Source organism: Leguminivora glycinivorella, chromosome 9, assembly GCF_023078275.1.
Source record: "Leguminivora glycinivorella isolate SPB_JAAS2020 chromosome 9, LegGlyc_1.1, whole genome shotgun sequence".
Classification (NCBI taxonomy): Eukaryota; Metazoa; Arthropoda; class Insecta; order Lepidoptera; family Tortricidae; genus Leguminivora; species Leguminivora glycinivorella.
In genome coordinates this window covers 1,922,351-1,944,602 of record NC_062979.1, presented here as the reverse complement: position 1 = coordinate 1,944,602, position 22,252 = coordinate 1,922,351, and the positions used below count along the sequence as shown (strand labels likewise).

The following is a 22,252-nucleotide window of genomic DNA, read 5'->3' as shown; positions in this document are numbered from 1 at the left end:
GTGGCGCCTACGTCTAAAAACTCATACACTATTTGCAGTGCACGAACTAGCGGTGACTTGCGGCAAAACACGGTTCGAGCGGCCGGCACCACCAGTAGGGGCAGTAGGGGTGCCTACATTCACGAAAAGCATATGGGTCTCTATTGGTTCCCATAATTTTTTAAGTCCGATTTTTACTATCCATAACGTTTTCCGTCATAATTTTTCTTAGTCATATTATCACCAGTCATAAAATTAAACGTCAGAAATTGTAGTGCCGATTTTTGAAAGTCATAATTATTGTTAGTCATAAAATTTATTAGCCATAATAATCAAAGTCCATAGTTGTACAAATCCATAATGTTGAAGGAAATAAACTTATTCGGAATAATTGTTCTAAGGATTTTATCACAAGTCATAATGATTAATAAGCATGTGTTTCTTCGCTAATAGCATTCAATGGGATCTCTTTTGTTTCCCATAAAAAATGTTGCAATGTTTTTTCGTCTGCATTTTCGTAAGTTGTAATTTGGCTTACACTTTCCTCTTTTGTTACCCTATACAACATGTACGGAAAATGGTAACAAAATAAGAAAAAAATGTATGGGACAATTTTTTTAACTACTAGGATTGAAAAAGCTAGTAATTCTGATTAGAAATAGCATATTTTTTTTTAAATATCACACTACATAAAAGTGGCAAAAAAAGAAATGCTCACGCCATGGCTTTCGGGGGCGACGGTCGCGCGATGGTCGCGCGACGGAGATGCGACGCATACGAAATCAAACCTTATCGATATGGAAGTAGACGATGCGATGAGACGCGACGGCGACGGCCGCGACGGTCGCCCCTCGCAAAACGGTTTACATAGACTGTGGCGCCCCTAATAATACTTTCTAATTTCTACTCTTTTTTGCCAAACTATTAATACGGTAAATGTCACCGGTTAAAACTTTGCCTCAAAAAGATTTCAAAAAAAGTTTAAGCGCGGAAATTTAAAAAATTATACCTATATTTGCTCGGATTTATCAAATACCTATGCTTTTCAAATTTCAAAATGAGTTCAGACAAAAGTGATGTGGATGTGGATTTAAACTGTAGTAACCTATAACTGCAGTAACCTTTTCTTATAGGAAATTTTGTGTAGATTTTTTCTCGTGGACATTTTATTTAGCTGTGGGCCACCGTTTACGAGGTATTTACAAACACGGCCCATGAAATCTATTTAAAAATAATTTCCACCTATAATATTGCTCCTAGCGAAAAATCTTATAGAACCTTTCTTGTAGGAAATATTATGTAGATTAATTCTGTATAACATTATTTTTGGCTGTAAGCCACCGTTTTTGAGTTATCAGCAAAAAGCGGCCTATGTAATTTATTTAAAAATACTTTCCAACTAAAATATTGATTCTAGCGAAAAAACGTATAGAACCTTTCTTGTAGGAAATCTTATGTAGATTTTTTCTCGTGAACATTTTATTTAGCTGTGGGCCACCGTTTACGAGGTATTTACAAAAAACGGCCCATGAAATCTATTTAAAAATACTTTCCAACTAGTAGATTAATTCTGTATAACATTATTTTTGGCTGTAAGCCACCGTTTTTGAGTTATCAGCAAAAAGCGGCCCATGTAATTTATTAAAAAATACTTTCCAACTAAAATATTGATTCTAGCGAAAAAACGTATAGAACCTTTCTTGTAGGAAATCTTATGTAGATTTTTTCTCGTGAACATTTTATTTAGCTGTGGGCCACCGTTAACGAGGTATTTACAAAAAACGGCCCATGAAATCTATTTAAAAATACTTTCCAACTAAAATATTGATCCTAGCGTAAAATCTTATAGTACCTTTCTTGTCGAAAATTTTATGTAGATTAATTCTGTCTAACATTATTTTCAGCTGTGAGCCACCGTTTTTGAGTTATCAACAAAAAACAGCCCAAATATCTATTTAAAAATACTTTCCAACTAAAAAATTGATCCTAGCGAAAAATCTTATAGAACCTTTCTTATAGGAAATTTTATGTAGATATTTTCTGTTTAATATAATTTTTTGCTGTGGTCCACCGTTTACGAGGTATTGACGAAAAACGGAGCATGTAATCGATTAAAAAAAACTTTCTTACTAAATTATCCATTTATATATTGATCCTATCGAAAAAACGTACATAACCTTTCTTGTAGGAAATTCGCTAGGATCAGAAATTATTTCCAGAAATAATATTAAACAGAAATAATCTATATAATATTTGCTACAAGAAACGTTATGTAAGATTTTTCGTTAGGATCAATATTTTAGTAGGACAGTATTTTAAATAGATTACACGAGCCGTTTTTTGCAAACAACTCGAAAACGGTGGTCCACAGCTAAATCAATCTTCAACGGGAATAACAAACATAAAATTTGCTACAATAAAAGTTTTGTACGTTTTTTCGCTAGGATCAATAATATTTAAATAGATTTATTTATTTATTTACTCAAAGAAAATTACACAGTATGACAGTATACAAAACTAAAGCACCGTGAATTTTAAATAAACATTACAACAAGTAACACAAAATTAAATATTAAATAAACAGCAAAATCAAAACATTACATACCAAAACATAAGTAATAAATAACAGATGCCTTCATTCCTCCAATCCCACACAAAACCTCATGCATTCGTCACGTATAAACGCCCATCTGCTCGCAAGAATATCAACATCAAGTCACCGCTAGTTCGTGCACTGCAAATAGTGAATGAGTTTTTAGACGTGGCGCCTACGTCTAAAAACTCATTCACTATTTGCAGTGCACGAACTAGCGGTGACTTGCGGCAAAACACGGTTCGAGCGGCCGGCACCACCAGTAGGGGCAGTAGGGGTGCCTACATTCACGAAAAGCATATGGGTCTCTATTGGTTCCCATAATTTTTTAAGTCCGATTTTTACTATCCATAACGTTTTCCGTCATAATTTTTCTTAGTCATATTATCACCAGTCATAAAATTAAACGTCAGAAATTGTAGTGCCGATTTTTGAAAGTCATAATTATTGTTAGTCATAAAATTTATTAGCCATAATAATCAAAGTCCATAGTTGTACAAATCCATAATGTTGAAGGAAATAAACTTATTCGGAATAATTGTTCTAAGGATTTTATCACAAGTCATAATGATTAATAAGCATGTGTTTCTTCGCTAATAGCATTCAATGGGATCTCTTTTGTTTCCCATAAAAAATGTTGCAATGTTTTTTCGTCTGCATTTTCGTAAGTTGTAATTTGGCTTACACTTTCCTCTTTTGTTACCCTATACAACATGTACGGAAAATGGTAACAAAATAAGAAAAAAATGTATGGGACAATTTTTTTAACTACTAGGATTGAAAAAGCTAGTAATTCTGATTAGAAATAGCATATTTTTTTTTTAAATATCACACTACATAAAAGTGGCAAAAAAAAGAAATGCTCACGCCATGGCTTTCGGGGGCGACGGTCGCGCGATGGTCGCGCGACGGAGATGCGACGCATACGAAATCAAACCTTATCGATATGGAAGTAGACGATGCGATGAGACGCGACGGCGACGGCCGCGACGGTCGCCCCTCGCAAAACGGTTTACATAAACTGTGGCGCCCCTAATAATACTTTCTAATTTCTACTCTTTTTTGCCAAACTATTAATACGGTAAATGTCACCGGTTAAAACTTTGCCTCAAAAAGATTTCAAAAAAAGTTTAAGCGCGGAAATTTAAAAAATTATACCTATATTTGCTCGGATTTATCAAATACCTATGCTTTTCAAATTTCAAAATGAGTTCAGACAAAAGTGATGTGGATGTGGATTTAAACTGTAGTAACCTATAACTGCAGTAACCTTTTCTTATAGGAAATTTTGTGTAGATTTTTTCTCGTGGACATTTTATTTAGCTGTGGGCCACCGTTTACGAGGTATTTACAAACACGGCCCATGAAATCTATTTAAAAATAATTTCCACCTATAATATTGCTCCTAGCGAAAAATCTTATAGAACCTTTCTTGTAGGAAATATTATGTAGATTAATTCTGTATAACATTATTTTTGGCTGTAAGCCACCGTTTTTGAGTTATCAGCAAAAAGCGGCCTATGTAATTTATTTAAAAATACTTTCCAACTAAAATATTGATTCTAGCGAAAAAACGTATAGAACCTTTCTTGTAGGAAATCTTATGTAGATTTTTTCTCGTGAACATTTTATTTAGCTGTGGGCCACCGTTTACGAGGTATTTACAAAAAACGGCCCATGAAATCTATTTAAAAATACTTTCCAACTAGTAGATTAATTCTGTATAACATTATTTTTGGCTGTAAGCCACCGTTTTTGAGTTATCAGCAAAAAGCGGCCCATGTAATTTATTAAAAAATACTTTCCAACTAAAATATTGATTCTAGCGAAAAAACGTATAGAACCTTTCTTGTAGGAAATCTTATGTAGATTTTTTCTCGTGAACATTTTATTTAGCTGTGGGCCACCGTTAACGAGGTATTTACAAAAAACGGCCCATGAAATCTATTTAAAAATACTTTCCAACTAAAATATTGATCCTAGCGTAAAATCTTATAGTACCTTTCTTGTCGAAAATTTTATGTAGATTAATTCTGTCTAACATTATTTTCAGCTGTGAGCCACCGTTTTTGAGTTATCAACAAAAAACAGCCCAAATATCTATTTAAAAATACTTTCCAACTAAAAAATTGATCCTAGCGAAAAATCTTATAGAACCTTTCTTATAGGAAATTTTATGTAGATATTTTCTGTTTAATATAATTTTTTGCTGTGGTCCACCGTTTACGAGGTATTGACGAAAAACGGAGCATGTAATCGATTAAAAAAAACTTTCTTACTAAATTATCCATTTATATATTGATCCTATCGAAAAAACGTACATAACCTTTCTTGTAGGAAATATTATGAAGATTAATTCTGTGTAACATTAGTTTTGGCTGTGAGCCACCGATTTCTAGTTATTAACAAAAAACGGCCCATGAAATCTATTTAAAAATAATTTCCAACTAAAATATTGATTCTAGCGAAAAATGTTATAGAACATTTCTTGTAGGAAATATTATGTAGATAAATTGGATGGTGATAAGCAATAATGTGTCAACCCACACGCCAACCATTTTGAGAAAATGGCGTCTAAAGATTTTTTCTCATTTTTTTGTGATTCTCTTAAAAAACATTGTTTTTTATATAGATTGTTGTGTTTTTCAGCTATAATACGTTCAGTAGTAGTGATTATTGTAGCTTAATTTCAAAACAAACTTCAATTTGACGAAATAATGCCCTTTTCTTTTATTGCGAATTGTTCGACGACGTCAAACTTTTTCAAGACTGTGTTATGATACTTAACCCACTTTTGCTAATTGTTTAAAAATATCTATGAGTCTTAAATAAACATGTTAAAGCACATAAATTGTTATTGTAAAATACTCTACCTATGCATATTTTTAACTTTATCTTTCTATTCTTATTCTTATCTATTCTTATTTTTAACATATCAGTCATGGTCACTTATGTTATTAGGTATAAATAATAAAATAATAATAAATATTATAGGACATTCTTACACAGATTGACTGAGACCCACGGTAAGCTCAAGAAGGCTTGTGTTGTGGGTACTTAGGCAACGATATATATAATATATAAATACTTATATACATAGAAAACATCCATGACTCAGGAACAAATATCTGTGCTCATCACACAAATAAATGCCCTTACCGGGATTCGAACCCGGGACCGCGGCGTAGCAGGCAGGGTCACTACCGACTGCGCCAGACCGGTCGTCATGTAGGAATCAATACATTATTTATTAATCAAACCTTTTAATGATTTTTCTACTCCCGAACTGTTATTCGTCATTTACAGGATTGTGCGTATCGAAAAAACTGAAAACGCATTGTTTGGTTCTGTAATCATGGCAACGCATTGCATTAACGATACTGCGTGCGTGCGCGGGAAGGCTTTGGGCAGCTGAGCTGACAGTGCAAACCTTTGCAATACAGGAAACAGTGTGAATTTCGCGAGAATTATTTAAAAAAACTATTAAAAACTAAGTGCATGGTCGTTGTAAAAGTATTGTATGCAATGGTGTTTAACTGACTCCAAAATACTCGTGGAAAGTACGCCCCTCATATTTCTTGACCTCCTTTAAACGCCTGTTGAATAAAATACTATAAATTAACTATTAGAGTAATGATCATTTCTAGACACATATTTAAATTATCTGTGCTTTTTCAACAAAAAATCGTTACAAAAACCAAATAATCATCTTTAAAAAAAACAAACTACTTATCTAAAATATACAACAAAATATTTTTTTACGCTAAGAAATAGACTAAGTCATTTAAATTATGAATAACTCATGACTTGTACAAGAACAAAACATAAAATATCTTTAACAAAATAATAAACTACCATTCAGTAAGTATTCAAAAATCAAACAATATTTTTATGCATACATTAACACGTCTTAATGTAATTAGTAATTATAAAAAAATAGTAGCTTATATTAGATTTTTATATAAACACGTACTTGTAAAAAATGTTTGCAAATTATAATAACGAATATGTATATTCATGACTTAAAATGTTCAATTTCGTACTGAATTAACCATTCATGTGCAAAAATATACTAATGGACTAAGTCATAACTTATTTAAACATAAATTAATATGAACAGTTATATTTTACAATATAGTGTCATGGTACTTACACCAAAAACGAACAATTTATGACCCGAATATAATTTAACAATAATGACTTATGTTTTATAACACGGGTCGTAGCATAAAACAACGAATAAAATATCATTTTGCAATAATCATTCAAGTCTCATAGTGGGTAACTATGTCATTTTTTGCGTTTTGCAAGAATGAGTCAAGTGTAAAAAAATCGTTGAGTCAACCCTCATAACACATTATTGTAATTTAAATATGTCTTCTGCCAATTACTATAATAAGTTAAGGTTCTTGACATATTAATGCAAAACAGGCAACACACTATATAGGATTTGTGTTAACCTATTTTTTTACTTTTGGGATAGTAAAAATTTTCAAAATGAAAAGGTCATTTTTGCAAATAGAAGTTTAAAAATCCAGCTATAACATGGCATTAAAATCTCATTTTTTTAGTTTTTGTGGGTTGACACATTATTGCTTATCACCATCCAATTCTGTGTAACATTAGTTTTGGCTGTGAGCCACCGATTTCGAGTTATTAACAAAGAACGGCCCATGTAATCTATTTAAAAATACTTTCTAACTAAAATATTGATTCTAGCGAAAAATGTTATAGAACCTTTCTTGTGGGAAATATTATGTAGATTAATTCTGTATAACATTATTTTTGGCTGTGATCCACCGATTTCGAGTTATCAACAAAAAACTGCCCATGAAATCTATTTAAAAATACTTTCCAACTAAAATATTGATCCTAGCGAAAAATCTTATAGAACCTTTCTTGTAGGAAATTTTATGTAGATTAATTCTGTCTAACATTATTTTTGGCTGTGAGCCACCGTTTTTGAGTTATCAACAAAAAACGACCCAAAAATCTATTTAAAAATACTTTCCAACTAAAAAATTGACCCTAGCGAAAAAACTTATATAACCTTTCTTATAGGAAATTTTATGTAGATATTTTCTGTGTAACATAATTTTTTGCTGTGGGCCACCGTTTACGAGGTATTGACGAAAAACGGAGCATGTAATCGATTAAAAAAAACTTTCTTACTAAATTATCCATCTATATATTGATCCTATCGAAAAAACGTACATAACCTTTCTTGTAGGAAATTTTATGTAGATATTTTCTGTTTAACATATTTTTTTGCTGCGGGCCACCGTTTACGAGTTATTTACGAAAAACTAAAAAATTGACTTTCAAGATCGAATGGCAGGGTACGGACCCCACCTCATGTCATGGCATTATTTTTCCATGGCTATTTAGACCCTCATCTTTCACTGGTAAAAATGACAGACTGCCTCAAGAACCTTTTTTGGAATTTTTTTTTACCACTTTGTACCGTTCTGGCACGGTGAAGGACCCGGCCAAACGATCTGGCATAAATACTATGCGACTTCTGAGGAACTCTATTTTCACTTTTTAATAATTCCAGGTTGCCTCAAACACCTTTTTTGGGCCTCAAAAAATTAAATCTTCAAAAATTCATAGCTCGATAAAGCCCCGCTCCCCAGCTGCCAGACTTGCAGACCTGATGTTGGCTATGATCAGAGAAGCATCTGAGCACCTTTCCAGGTTGCCTCAAGGACCTACTCCAAAATCCTGCCAGCTCTTGGACCAAGACCTGTTGGACCAGATACGACCCAGAACGAGGATCGCAGCCCCTCTTCCGCAAACGACGCCCTAACTCTTCCATATCCATATTGTCTTAGGTCACTATTATCATTTCAAGCGTTCGGCGGGGCGAACGAGCGTGCGTCCGCCCTAAGTAGCGTAGGTTTAGGGCACTTGTATGAGCTTAGCTTTAGCTGTAAGATTAGCTTTAGTATTAACAATATTGTGCGCCGCATCGCGGTGATTGTGATGATACCACCCTGACATATCTTTAAGACCGTTGTACCTAACTCACAGTCTGACAATAAACATTTCATTTCATTTCATTTCAATTGTTTGACACGCACGCCGCACGTCCCGCCCAAAATGAGCTGCACTTTAGGCCTTACACTAAGGACAGTAACGTACCACACCTACCACATCTCTATAATCTATGACACACAACCTACCACATCTCTATAATCTATGACAACATACTTTAAAGAGGTTACATTAGACGCTAATATCAACGACGCAAATACTTAATAATTGAATAACAAGAATTACATTCTAGTTATAGTAAGTAAAGTTGGTTAATGTAATGAAACATTTTGACTGCCAGTCCAGCCTCATTTGAATTTTAACACACGTGAAATATTTCGTTATTTTTCATTTAATAAGATATGGATACGTATCATATCGCTGTAATATCTTAGTCACATCTTAGAAGCATTAAAAAAAAAATCATTTATTTCAGAAGACAGGTTCCATAATATGGTTAGTAGCTCTAAAACTTAAAACTCCGAATAGGTACTGCAGTAATTTTCTTCATGTTACTTTCCTGTACAGTAAAGAAAGTAGAAAACGTCTCGTCATTGTCCAGCGAGCTTACTTTCCCTTATCTTGGCACCGCGGTATCTCGGCCGCGGGCCGCGGTTATTTCCCCCGGGAGTCAGGCTAACGGAGCCGAAACTAGCTATTTTACTACTACGTTTATTTCAGCATTAAGGCGAGTATATGGGCGGATTTGTCGCTTTAAAATCTGATTCTGGTTTTATTTTATTAAAGCAAAGATCTAAAACTTAGGCTTCAAATCGCTGAAGTCCCTTGAGAAAGCACGACAGCCTCATATTTGAAAATTTTTACAGACATTAATTGCATTTGTTTAGAATAACTAATTGTATTAGTATAGAATGAAAAGTTAGTCCCTTACATATGTAAATAATGGGATTTCCAATAAATTCAACTGAAATTGTAATAATGTACGTATGCAACAAAACCTACTCAGTTAGTTTTCAAAAATTAAAACGATCTTGCTCATAGTTACCTTACTTTTCGTGAGAGTAAGAGTAGAACACGAACCTACTAGGTTTTAAGTCCCATGTCTAGTATATAAGTATATATGTAATTATGTAGTTGTAAACTTTGCATTATATATATTGGAAATTTCCAAAAAATGTTTCTTGTACCACAAAAGTTCCAAAAAACCTTTACAGATTTGAATAACTAAACTACCGTGACACACTGACATATTAAACATATAAAATCGGGTCACTCACGTAACATTGTCGAAGCTCGACATGTTTCGCTCCATAGCGAGGAGCATTTTCATTGAGCTCGCGTGATGCCAATGTTTCGGAGCGAAACACGTCGAGCGATCTTCGACAATTTTACGTGAGTGACCCGATTTTACATGTTTACAACCTTTACTACCTCGAGCACCTATCGAGAAACATCCCATAGCGTAGAACACACTTCTTAACATGAAAGGCAAGTGTCCACCATTTAGCCACACCTCGGACACTGGCGATCAAATATATGAATATTACGCGTTCCTAGCACACAGTCTAAGCTCGTGTAGGTGAACGCGTACTATGCTTGTATGAGTGAGATATAACAGGTCGACTGGTCGCGTTTTTGACATGCGGTAACTGTGAGGTAACCGAGAGCGGGTGGGGGGCACTTTCAGCGGGGAGCGGGAGTGGTCATACTGTACGATAGTACCCTATTATACTGTGATTTAGCTATATATACTCCGTCCGTAGCTGTCGCAGGTAAACAGTTCCAATATCTCAAAAACCATGACATTGTCATTACGGCCAACATTACGAGTAGGTCAAGTGAAATGATAAACATGCTAGTAGTAGTAATAAATGTAATAGAAACTCTTTCTTTTACTTAAATTAAAAAATATAATTAAAATTTTGGTACAGTGTCTCAAGGGTCTATTTTAAATGCAAGACAAGAATTTTAAATTATTAATTAATAACACTTAACTTAAAATTCCATACAATGAATTTTGAAGAATAAGAACTTGTATTCCGTGTCATTAAGGTCTATACTCCATACGGATAAGTGTGTTATAAGGGGAAGTCTGTCTGTGTCTGGCCTGCCCATTAATAAATAAAATATAAATATTATTATACGACGTTCTTACGCAGATTGACCGAGTACCACGGTAAGCTCAAGAAAGCTTGTGTTGTGGGTACTCAGACAACGATATATATAATATACAAATACTTATAAACATAGAAAACATCCATGACTCAGGAACAAATATCTGTGCTCATCACACAAATAAATGCTCTTACCGGGATTCGAACCCGGGACCGCGGCTTAGCAGGCAGGGTCACTACCCGCTAGGCCAGACCGGTCGTCAAAAGGCAGGGTCACTACTTGCTAAAAACCGCTCCATTTGGCCTGTTTTTCTTGAGTCTTTATTGAGAGTTCAATACGTCTACCACTAATCGTGAGTAGCAGAAGAAGTATGAACTCGCAAACCCACCTGTGACAATGAGTAAAAAGGTAAAATGTGAAGGCCAGATTCATTTCTCCTTATGACGCACTTAACCGTATTGATAAGTGTTATTGAATTTGATGAGTGCTGGCTGCTGGTGTTGTGTTTTAAATACCTATTGCACTCATATAGAAAATGTAAATATGAGGCTCCTATCTGTTAGGTCTTTCTTTAATGCTTCAATGTAAATCAATTTTGAATAAATGGAAACGTCCACTAACGATACTTTTTAAAAGAAAAAAATGGAAAGATTTACGCTTCCGACGGAACTCGAACCCGCATCAGCCACAGTCTAGGCGGCCGCTCTTAACCAGTTGAGCTACGGAAGCCACCGCCGGACTTCGCAAATCTTTCCATTCCTTTCCTAATGCACACACACCTTTGGGGTGGCGTATAGCGCCATCTACCGACATACGGTTACATCACCTTGCGGCGTTGCTTCAATGTAGTTTAAATTTAAAAAATCACAGCAATCATTTCGATATTACTAACTATCTACATATAGACGCACGTTGCCAAATCCTGCCACATTTGAATCCCAGTGAGAACAAAGACCGAGCTGTAGCAATAATCCAGGTATTACGAGAGCTGGCAACGTCGCGCAACCAGCGCCCTAATGGACCTACACGTTGCCAGATTTTATATTTTAATATTTAAAGTCACAAAACCATTTCAAGAAATGACGTCTTATAGGTTCCAAGAAGTTAAATTAAATTATTATTAAATAAATACTCGGAAGATTATTACTTAACTAATCTTCAGTAACTTTCAACTTTGCTGAACTTTTTTTATAAAGTTTTGTAACAGTAAAAAGCAGTGTGTTTTCTTTTATAAATTAACAACAATAACGTTTTATAATTAACATTATTCAAGAAGTTTTATCCAATTAATAATAACCAGTATTCTTTATGTAGTTTTTATTACCGAGTAATTCTTATAAACATTTGTTGATACAGGTAATAATTTTATTCGAATACGCATCTAAAGTAAAGTTTTTTTGTTACTCGTTTTTCACACTACTATGGTTGCTAATATTGTCAAATAGACGTTTATGGCACATTTTAAACTGGCAAGTCTCTCGTAGTATGTATGAGTAGCTTTAGAATACAATAAATCATTTAAGCAATACAAAATGTTCTAAAAATGTGATGAAATTTAAAAGCGTAGGTATCACAAGTAAAAATCCGTCAATTTTGTACAGAAATAGTTATTTGTTATACAAGAGTGCAAACTTGTATTTTAACGCCGAGTGTGGAATTGAAAAACGAGCAAGCGAAAGGACTCTATAGTTGAACCACGAGCGAAGCGAGTGGTTCGAGAATAGAATCCTGAGCTTGCGAGGTTTTCAATACACGAGAAGTAAAATACATTTGCACTCGTGTGTAACACAAAACTTTTCCCCTCACTATAGCGAGGAAAGTACAACGCAAAAAACGCGTTTATCACTGCTTCCAGTAGTTCCACAGGTGGCAAAACATCTTCATCACTAGATTAACCCACTTTTATCAATTTTAAAGCTGGAAATTTGCCTCTATTCAATGTCAAATTACTTTATCCACTAGTGGATAAAATGCGTTTTTACCCGCTGGTATTAAAGGACAAAACACGTGTTTCCGAGCTAGTGAGGGGAAAATCATATTTTCAAGTTTTGGTATAACTCGTAAGACCTAAACTGCATCCCGGTTCATATTATACGTCAAAGAAGATTTAAACGTTCTCCAATAGGTTGCCGTTAACCGCCTTTGTGACGCACCCCAAAGCCCTCTCATTCACACGTGATTTATGGACGGCCCCTTTACTGTTATCCTCTCAACTCTAAACTACTTCGAAAAACTTATTCACAAACCGAAAAAAATGTTAAAAGGAAATATATTATTAAGTGTTGGCAAAAACTCGCTATGTGAAAGCACTTGCGAAATACCGAATCGATTAAGCGTGAAATATGGCCTACTGGAGTTCATATCAAAAAGGGCATAAGTGCTATAGAAATTCATATACGTTTAAGCCTTTATAGTTAGGTTTAGGAATAAGAAGGGCTTAAGTGCCGGGGAATTAGTAATACGTGGAGACTTTTTGGATCGGTGTGATATGTATCGGTCTGAATGATTTATAATGTCACATTTGACTTTTTTTAATAACTTTGAAATGTGGACCGATAGGTTAGGGGTTTTTGCTTGTGGAGTAGGTAAAGTGGTATATCAAACATTAAATTTTTAGTTGATTTTATTAACTAACATACCGTACTAGTCGAAGGTTCGGCTCTGAATAAGTTTTAGCTTATTGCTGAAGTAGGTAAACTTATAGCTACCAATATTTAATGCAATGTTGTTTAATATTAACTTACTATAGGGATAATAGTAGTCATGTGGTTGTGTAGGCGTGTGATGCATATATAGCGAAGTAAATCAGTATTTTACCTGAAACAAAAAATAAACAACGGTAAGCACTACTACACAAGTAAATTTTACTTATATACATGTAATGCTAAATGACTTCTGAGTTCTAAATTTCCCGAAAATCCATACCTTATATTACCTACAATTAGGAATATGTAGAATGAATTTTCTGAGATGGTTTTTTTGGCTTTTGCCGTAATCTGTTAAACAAAAGCCTTTGTTTCTATTATTCACAGCGGCTAGCTCCCATTTCCACGGCACGTGCTAAAGTCTCAGTGTAGTTAAAAAGCAACTATCATGATAACAATAAGGTTCAAATTTATGAAACAGTTTACAGTGTGCAGGTAACTTTTTTTGAAGATGACAAAACGTGTTATCTCCGAAAGGGCTTTTTATGGATTTGAACCTTATTACTATCATGATAGTTGCTTTTTAACTACACTGAGACTTTAGCACGTGCTGTGGAAATGGGAGCTAGCCGCTGTGAATAATAGAAACAAAGGCTTTTGTTTAACAGATTACGGCAAAAGCCAAATAATCATCTCAAAACATTAATACTATTACGTGTGTGTGATATTCGATGGGATGGAGAGTGAGATATGCTACCTTTTGTTTTTTCTAACCCGTTACTTCCCTAAAAAGGGTGGTGGAAGTTTGTATGAAGCATTCCGCAACTTTCGAGTTTAACGCGAACGAAGCCGCGGGTAAAAGCGAGTTATATAGCTCTAATTCGTCGACACAATGCCAATAGCTAAGGGACAACTCTATATGTAGTGTAGAGCCGTAAGTCACATATTTTTGCTCTCTTCATGGAGTATGTAACATATTACAGCATGATTGGAAATATTTTTGAGCAACTTCGGTGTACACTATTTGTACATTTGACTGTATTTATCTGATGATATCTGATCATGCAATTGCAAGTACACATGTACTTGCCTTGATGCCATATGATGCCAAAACTATTTCATCCCAATAAGCGAAAAAAATCCGCAACTCTACGCTGCGCCCCAAAACAGGCATTGCAGATGTTGGAGTTAAGACCACCAAGCTGGGGGCACCAAAAATGGGATTGGGCCGGCCATGTCTGTCGCATGCACCCACAGAGGTGGGCAAAAATTGCCACGGTCTAGGTGCCGCAAGACGGGCGAGGATCTGGCAGACCCAGGCGACGATGGCGGGATGACCTAGACGCATTATGTTAGCGACTGGCCGGAGATAGCTCAAGACCGTGACGGATGGAGATCCATGGGGGAGGCCTTTGCCCAGCAGTGGGACACCATGTAGGCTATTAATAATAAAGCGCAAAAAATAAAGAAATATTATAAAAGAGCACCGTTAAACATTTCACAGAATCTAGGTACCTAGTCTTCCTATAAGCAAAAGGCCATAAGTTGAATATTCAAATTTTAACATATATCCTTCTGTCCGGTGTGTAACCAGCAGTTTTATCGAATACCGTGCACATCCAATCAACGCGTTTGTTTCACATTCTGAACACGGTTTTAGAATTTCCATTAACTAACGATTTTAGAGATTGGACATGTTTTGAGTGCCTTTGTTCATAGCGTGCGATCATGAGTAAACTGAGAGTCAATTTAATTTAACTTAAAATTTAAAAACAAAATCTGCTTTCATTTTCAGGTATATGAAATAATTTGTTAGATAAATTGATTGGCACTTAAATAACACCTATAGGTCTTAAATACTAACAGGTTAATTTGTAACGCGCTTTATATAACGAAATTGAATAGGTGGATATATAAACCTACCAAACGAGATGTCCCTTCTGTCAATTTTTGGTTCATAAAAAAGTATTGTTAATCTCCTTCTGGTTTTGTAACTAACCTAACCATAAACACCGTGACAAACTCAAATATCTCAAAACTATTAAATAAAATATTAACTTTACCCACAGCATTGAATATTTTATTTAACAGAATGATATTTGTTCTTATAAAAATAATAAAGCTAAAGGTTTTTAGAAAAAAAATATTAAAAATAACTACTTATATGTATTACGAACATTAAACGAGGTCGATAAGTATTCTAGTAAATGTGCCTATATACGCTGCTGGCGTTACCCCTCTGTATGGCGAGAGAAATTTGCTAGACTACAGCATTGATATATTGATTTAGACTAACACGATTTGCACTCATAATTTTAGAACAAAACGGGCCTAATATAAATGTAAGTGTTTACGCGATTAAGTCCCGTTTTGTTCTAAAATTACAGCATTGATATTTTCAAAACAAAATAATTCATGCTCAAAATATACCAAAACCCGCCCACCCCGTATAGAAAATGAGCACGTTTATAAGCAACTCGATTTAATATCGCGATACAAAGCGGATTTTCGCAAACACGTAGCACTGCTACGACAATGCTACGGGCGCTACGAGAAGTGCTACGCGACGTGCTACGCTGAGCATTCAAACGCTAGCGCCATTCGATTTATTTTCACGTCGCAAGGCTATTTTTAGTTGGACAACATTGAAGAGGTGTGTGCATGTTGAAGCAATTATTTATAAATACTTAAAAATTTACTAGAAAAAATCAATTTCACAAAAATTTGACACACTGCAACACAACTTTACTCGTACCTATTATTATTATTTTTTTTTTTTTTAGTTTATTCAGAAACCAAACAGTCACATAAACACATTGTATATTGGCAATACAAAAACGTACTGCAAAAAAAAAGAAAATAGCTACAAAAGACCTGGAGGTTCATAATTGTACATTCTAAATAATGTTTACTTAATGAAAATATGAAAACAACATAACGTAACGTACCTAATACAAGAAAAATGAAACTGCATACAACATAACATAACCTAACGTAATTATGTTTTTAAAACAACTGCACAATTCAACAATTTTTACCTGCAATAACGTTTAACTTTTTATCAATAAAACGAAATAAAGTAGGTATAAAACACATAATTATCTAATAAGATATCACTCAGCTCTGCCAATTTTGCTTTACCGAATTTTTGCTCAAAATAAACAAAACCCCGCCTACCCCGTATAGAAAATGAGCACGTTTATAACAAACTCGATTTAATATCGCGATACAAAGCGGATTTTCACAAACACGTAGCACTGCTACGACAATGCTACGGGCGCTACGAGAAGTGCTACGCTGAGCATTCAAACGCTAGCACCATTCGATTTATTTTCACGTCGCAAGGCTGTTTTTAGTTGATATTAAAGAGAAATGCGTTTTTTGGATGAATAACCTAACCACAAAATTAAAATTTTGAAAAAACCCCCGACCGCGTCATAGTGGACCGATTTTCATGAAACATGGCTAAGAACACTCCCGACTAACTCAGCTTTCAGACAGAAAAAACTAAATCTAAATCGGTTCATCCGTTCGGGAGCTACGATGCCACAGACAGACACACACACAGACAGACAAACAGACAGACAGACAGACAGACAGACGGACAGACAGACAGACAGACAGACAGACAGACACGTCAAACTTATAACACCCCCTCGTTTTTGCGTCGGGGGTTAAAAACCTTTTTCATCAAACTCACTCGTAAACGGTGTTATTACATACCTGCATACTGATACGTAATGAGCTATTTTACCGTCCTAGGGCGGTAAAGTGAATACCTGGGTGGGGCCTTCCACGACCTGTCAAAAATTACAAGATGGCGGACGAAAGTTCGAAATGTCAGCGTAAGTATTTTAATACATTTGTGTACATCACGGGCGGCTGAAGATTTACAAACTCAAGTTATTAAAGCCTCTCGTTTGTAATCCTTCACTTTCCGCCCTTAATACACAATGTACTATTTTGTTTAAAATTTGAAGTAAAAAAAAGTCAAGTCAATTTTCCTTTAATCAGTTGATCGCGTGCGTTGAACGCTGGGTTGGTAGCATAGCAATGTCAAATTTATGTAGGACAAGTGCGTTGCGTTTGACGCTGCGTTTATCGCATAAAACATACACCACAAATCAGCCCCACACTGAGAGAAATTTGCATTGTGAATTTAACAAGTTCGACTTGTTGCGGTTTATCCGTTTGAATCAGCCAAACGTATGTTTAAAACAATATGTGTCAGGTTGTTTTTATAAAATCGACTTGTTGATTCAAATATATTGCCGATTCAAATGACAAGTTGTTTGAACCAAAGAGCACGTAGGCGCTATTTTAACCAAAAAACTTGTTGAACGAACATGAAAACTGGTTGTATTTTCTCTCAGTGCAGGCCAATCCAAATATAATTCATGTTATCAAAATAAGCAAAAAAAATAAATAACAGTAACTGAAGTTGACTTTATATCAGTATTTGCTCTAACATAGCCAGCTTTCAGGAAGATGCGCGAAATCTCTTCCCTTGTTTAAAAATATTTTAAAATCTCATTACCTCTCGCTACCTTGACTTGCCTTTGTACATGTGTATTATATATGTATATATATATATATTGTATATATGTATTGTATATGTGTGTATGCGTTTATAATATTATTTTGGTCAAAATAGTCTTTTGCATATTTTTTTTTTTTTCTTTTTTCTCTTACTTTTTGATGTGTTGAAATAGTTCGAATACCTACGTAATTTTTATGTTGGCACTACCCGTTCATTGTTCTTTGCAATCTGTTTCCTGCTACCCTAAGGTTGTCTGGTAGAGATCGCTTTTTAGCGATAAGACCGCCTGTTGTTACCTGCTTCTTAATACGTCTTGTTTTTGTACTGAATCTCATTGTCAATAAGTGGTGTACAATAAAGTATATATTATTATTATTATTATTATTATTATCCCTCAAAGAGCTCCGGGACATCCCGGGATTCCGGGAATCCCCGGGACTTGGCCGCTGACAAGTTCCGCCCCGGTCCCGCAGCCGGAAATTACATTGAGCTTTGTGGTGAGGTGACTTCAATATAATAAAAGTAAATATTATTACTGTATTGGGGACAATCTTGACAGTGGAAAAAATAGGAGGATTTACTTTGACATTATGAAGGAAAACAAGCAAATCACGTAACCTACGAAACTTATGTAGGGGAGACCGGGGCTAGTTGACTATAGGGGTGGGTAGACTAACTATTAAAAAATTGAGTCAAAAATCAAATTTGAGCCAACCAGTGATACCATATGAGGTACGACAGGCTCACCAGTGACTGAGCGGAGGGAGGTGACGGACATAAGTACCTCACTGGTTGGCTCAAGTTTGATTTTTGGTTCAATTTTTTAAAAGTCAGTCAGCCTACCCCTATAGTCAACTAGCCCCGGTCTCCCCTATACTTAAACATTTTATTACTGTTCACTGACTTACTTTGGAACAGAGGAAAATCTTCACTAATAATGGTACATAATTACTGATGTATCAGAGGAAAATATTACAACGAGAAGACTACTTGTTGATTTTAACGGACACAATTTTCATTTATGGTATTAAACTTAAACGAGACTTTATCGCAAAACGCTTACATAAACGTTCAACAATTTCAGTCTTCTATCATAACCATTCCAAAAAGCGGTCTTTTATAGACAAACTTCATATCACAAGTACATCTTAAAAATATTGTAACACTCGTGAATTTAAAATGTTCCGCCCCGATCAAGAATTTCATTTTCCAAAGCACTCTACAATGAAAATCGGGGTTCGTTCCAAACACGTTAAATATAACTAAACGAATTTTCGCTGCGATTCGCCCACTGTGCGCGAAATTGCTCCCGATATGGAAATGAAATAGTTTGGAGCGGGTGCTAGCAGGAGTGAATGGAAATTTGAAAATCTAATCTTGTTTTGATATCATTGGAAACAAGATGACTCGAACATACGTATTTAGTCAAATAATTATCAGGATTATTTTTCATTTTTACGTTTTTTTGCATAACATTACATTAGAAGTGGCGATAAATTACAGTTTTCGCATACAGTTCCTAATGGGTTGGCAACGCGCATGTGACACCCCATGAGTTGCAGGCGTCCATAGGTTACGGTGACCGCTTTCCATCGGGCGGGCCGTATATCTGTTTGCCACCGACGTGGTATAAAAAAATAATTAAAACTAAATTTCCTTCGAGCGTGACTTCCTTGAGATAGGACTGTCCGTTCTCGTTTATATATCTGTCGCAGGGAAATGGCCAAAACAGAGATTTGATCAAATCTCTAAGGGATATGATCAAATCACGCAGGATGTCAAAATCGCGAATCCATTTTATCATTTCTCTAGAAAATTTCAGTCATTTGACCAAATCCCTGACTCTGTTTAGTGAAATCACAAAATCGGCCAACAGGCACGCCACGTTTTGTCATTTCACTGGATTTGTTTAGGAATTTGATAAAATCCCTGAACCACGACAGTGAGTTGACGAAACTAGCTTGTAAGGTCAACTAGTTTTATCATTTCGCTAAACAAGTTCAGTGAAAAGACAAAATATTTTAATAAATAAGAAAATAATTTAAAATGAAACAGTTTTAGCATTGTTTCTTCACTTTTTCTATTTTTGTTTCTTATTTATCGAAACTCTTAAAACGGATTCAATTGCTTAAAATGTCTTCATGGGTTAGATAGCGCCGTAAAATGAGTACTGTAAAGAATTCGCCCACTGACTTTTAATACCTATTTTGACATTTTATTTTACCATTTCACTAAGTTAGTTCTAGTTAGGGATTTAATCAAATCAAGTGACAAAGGCAAGAATCTAATAAATCAGATTGGATATATTAGATTCTTGCCTTCGTCAATTCACAAAAGCAGTTCAGAGATTTAACGAAATCACCATATACCAAATGAATCTTTATCATTTCACTAAATTTGTTTAGCGAAATGTTAAAACTAGTTGACTTTTTGAGTTCGGTTTGTCAAATTACTGTCATGGTTCAGGGATTTTATCAAATCCCTAAACAAATCTAGTGAAATGACAAAATGTGGCGTGCTATTGGCCGATTTTGTGATTTCACTAAACAGAGTCAGGGATTTGGTCAAATAACTGAAATTTTCTAGAGAAATGATAAAATGGATTCGCCATTTTGACATCCTGCGTGATTTGATCATATCCCTTAGAGATTTGATCAAATCTCTGTTTTGGCCATTTCCCTGCGACATATCCACCACAAAACTCGCAACAGTAAATCCAATAAGATAATATGCTCAAGATGCACTTTGACACAAAATAAATAGGCTACTTGCCTCCTAGTCAAATCAGGTTCTTTTAAAGAACTGTCAAAACGAATTTGAACGACTTGCTAATATGGAATTAATATGAAATCGAATTGAGTGACGTCACGGTCAAATCAGTAACTTAATATATTTCTTCTTGACTTATTAAATAGAACTTGTATTTAAAAATAACTTCTGTCCATGGTTTTCTTATAATTATCTGATGATTTATTTCGTGTATGGTAAAAAATATTTCATTTTAAACACAGTCAAGTTCCCTATAATAGCACTATACTGTGCGAAGTATCAAATCATAGTTTGATATGTGATTTTCGAATGGCACACAGGAAACGGGTGCAGCCAGAATTGACTTGTTGGTGCCTCTCGAATTATGACAAGAAAATGTTGAATTTAAATTGGATTGAGAATTTTTCAGTCTGCTTTTTGCACACACTGGTTTGCTGGAAATTAAACATAATTAGTAATGCTAATCCATACTAACATTATAAATGGGAAAGTGTGTGTGTCTGTTTGTTTATCCGTCTTTCACGACAAAACGGAGCGACAAATCGACTTGATTTTTTTAGGAGAGATAGTTGAAGGGATGGAAAGTGACATAGGCTACTTTTTGTCTCTTTCTAACGCGAGCGAAGCCGCGGACTAGTTCATAATAATATTTAGGCGAGATTTGCCGATACAATACAATAGCCATGAATTTTTAATACGTTAGTCGCTATTGAGAATGTTTATGAACGGACAAGAGGGGGCAAAAATTTGTCAAGGTGGTCAAAGACATGCACTAACCTTCTCTCCGGGAGTCAGGAACCGCAGGCAGGATTGGCCGGGGCCCACAATTCACCAAGGAAGCACAACCACTCTCGCACATGTCTTTTAACAGTCTGTCAGGTGTCAACAACTAATTAGAGGGCCGCGCGGGCGGGGCGAGGCGCGAGGGGGGAGAAACATATCTTTTAAATATATATGGTTAGGTAGGTAGAATTTTGAACAGAGAAGGTCGCGGAATGTTATATTTGATTCTAGTAAATAACCATTTCGGGTCACTGTACTTTCTCCATACAAAGTATGGCATTTTCCGCGACTCTAATGACGTATAAAAATCATGTAACTACACCGATGAAAAACTATGTTACTTTTACGATAAAATTTTGCTTCAATTACTAGCATATAAATTAATATAATATATGCTTATACTCCAGCCTCTAGACTCTCTAGTATACATGATTACTCAAAGCGCAGCGTACAAGCAGGCAAACAGAGCACACTTTAGTTTCAAAGGCAAAATCATCCCGCCTCGCTAGTAAATAAAAACACATGTGAAGTGAAAGCTCCGCCCTTTTATCGTAAAGTACGAAAAAACAGTAAAAATAAAACCGGAAAAAATACTACCTCGATTCCCTGATCGTTGATACCCGCATGCGAAATGAGACGTAGGAAACTTTGAATGCAGAGATTTGACTCTCAACAGATCGTTGAAGCTTTCTACTTTATTTTGCTGAGGCAAGGCATGTATGGAAATGAAATTGTATCGGAAATCTAACTTACCTACTCCAGCATTTCTTTACATTTGCATTTTTATCAATACAGAATTTCAAATCGTAGTCGGGTAAATATAGTTTTACA

At 35.1% G+C, this 22,252-nt stretch overlaps 1 protein-coding gene and 1 long non-coding RNA gene across 2 annotated transcripts in view; both read right to left on the bottom strand.

The window, feature by feature from the left end:
- The window catches only part of LOC125229598 (syntaxin-binding protein 5-like), a 525,297-nt gene that overhangs the window by 263,962 nt on the left and 239,083 nt on the right, over positions 1-22,252 (bottom strand). The gene's annotated exons all lie outside the window — the stretch shown is intronic.
- LOC125229599 overlaps positions 1-22,252 on the bottom strand; it is a 217,898-nt gene that overhangs the window by 5,902 nt on the left and 189,744 nt on the right. Inside the window, exon 6 of the long non-coding RNA XR_007177423.1 lies at positions 13,429-13,501. This is a non-coding gene — a long non-coding RNA (uncharacterized LOC125229599). The remainder of the gene's footprint in view (positions 1-13,428; positions 13,502-22,252) is intronic.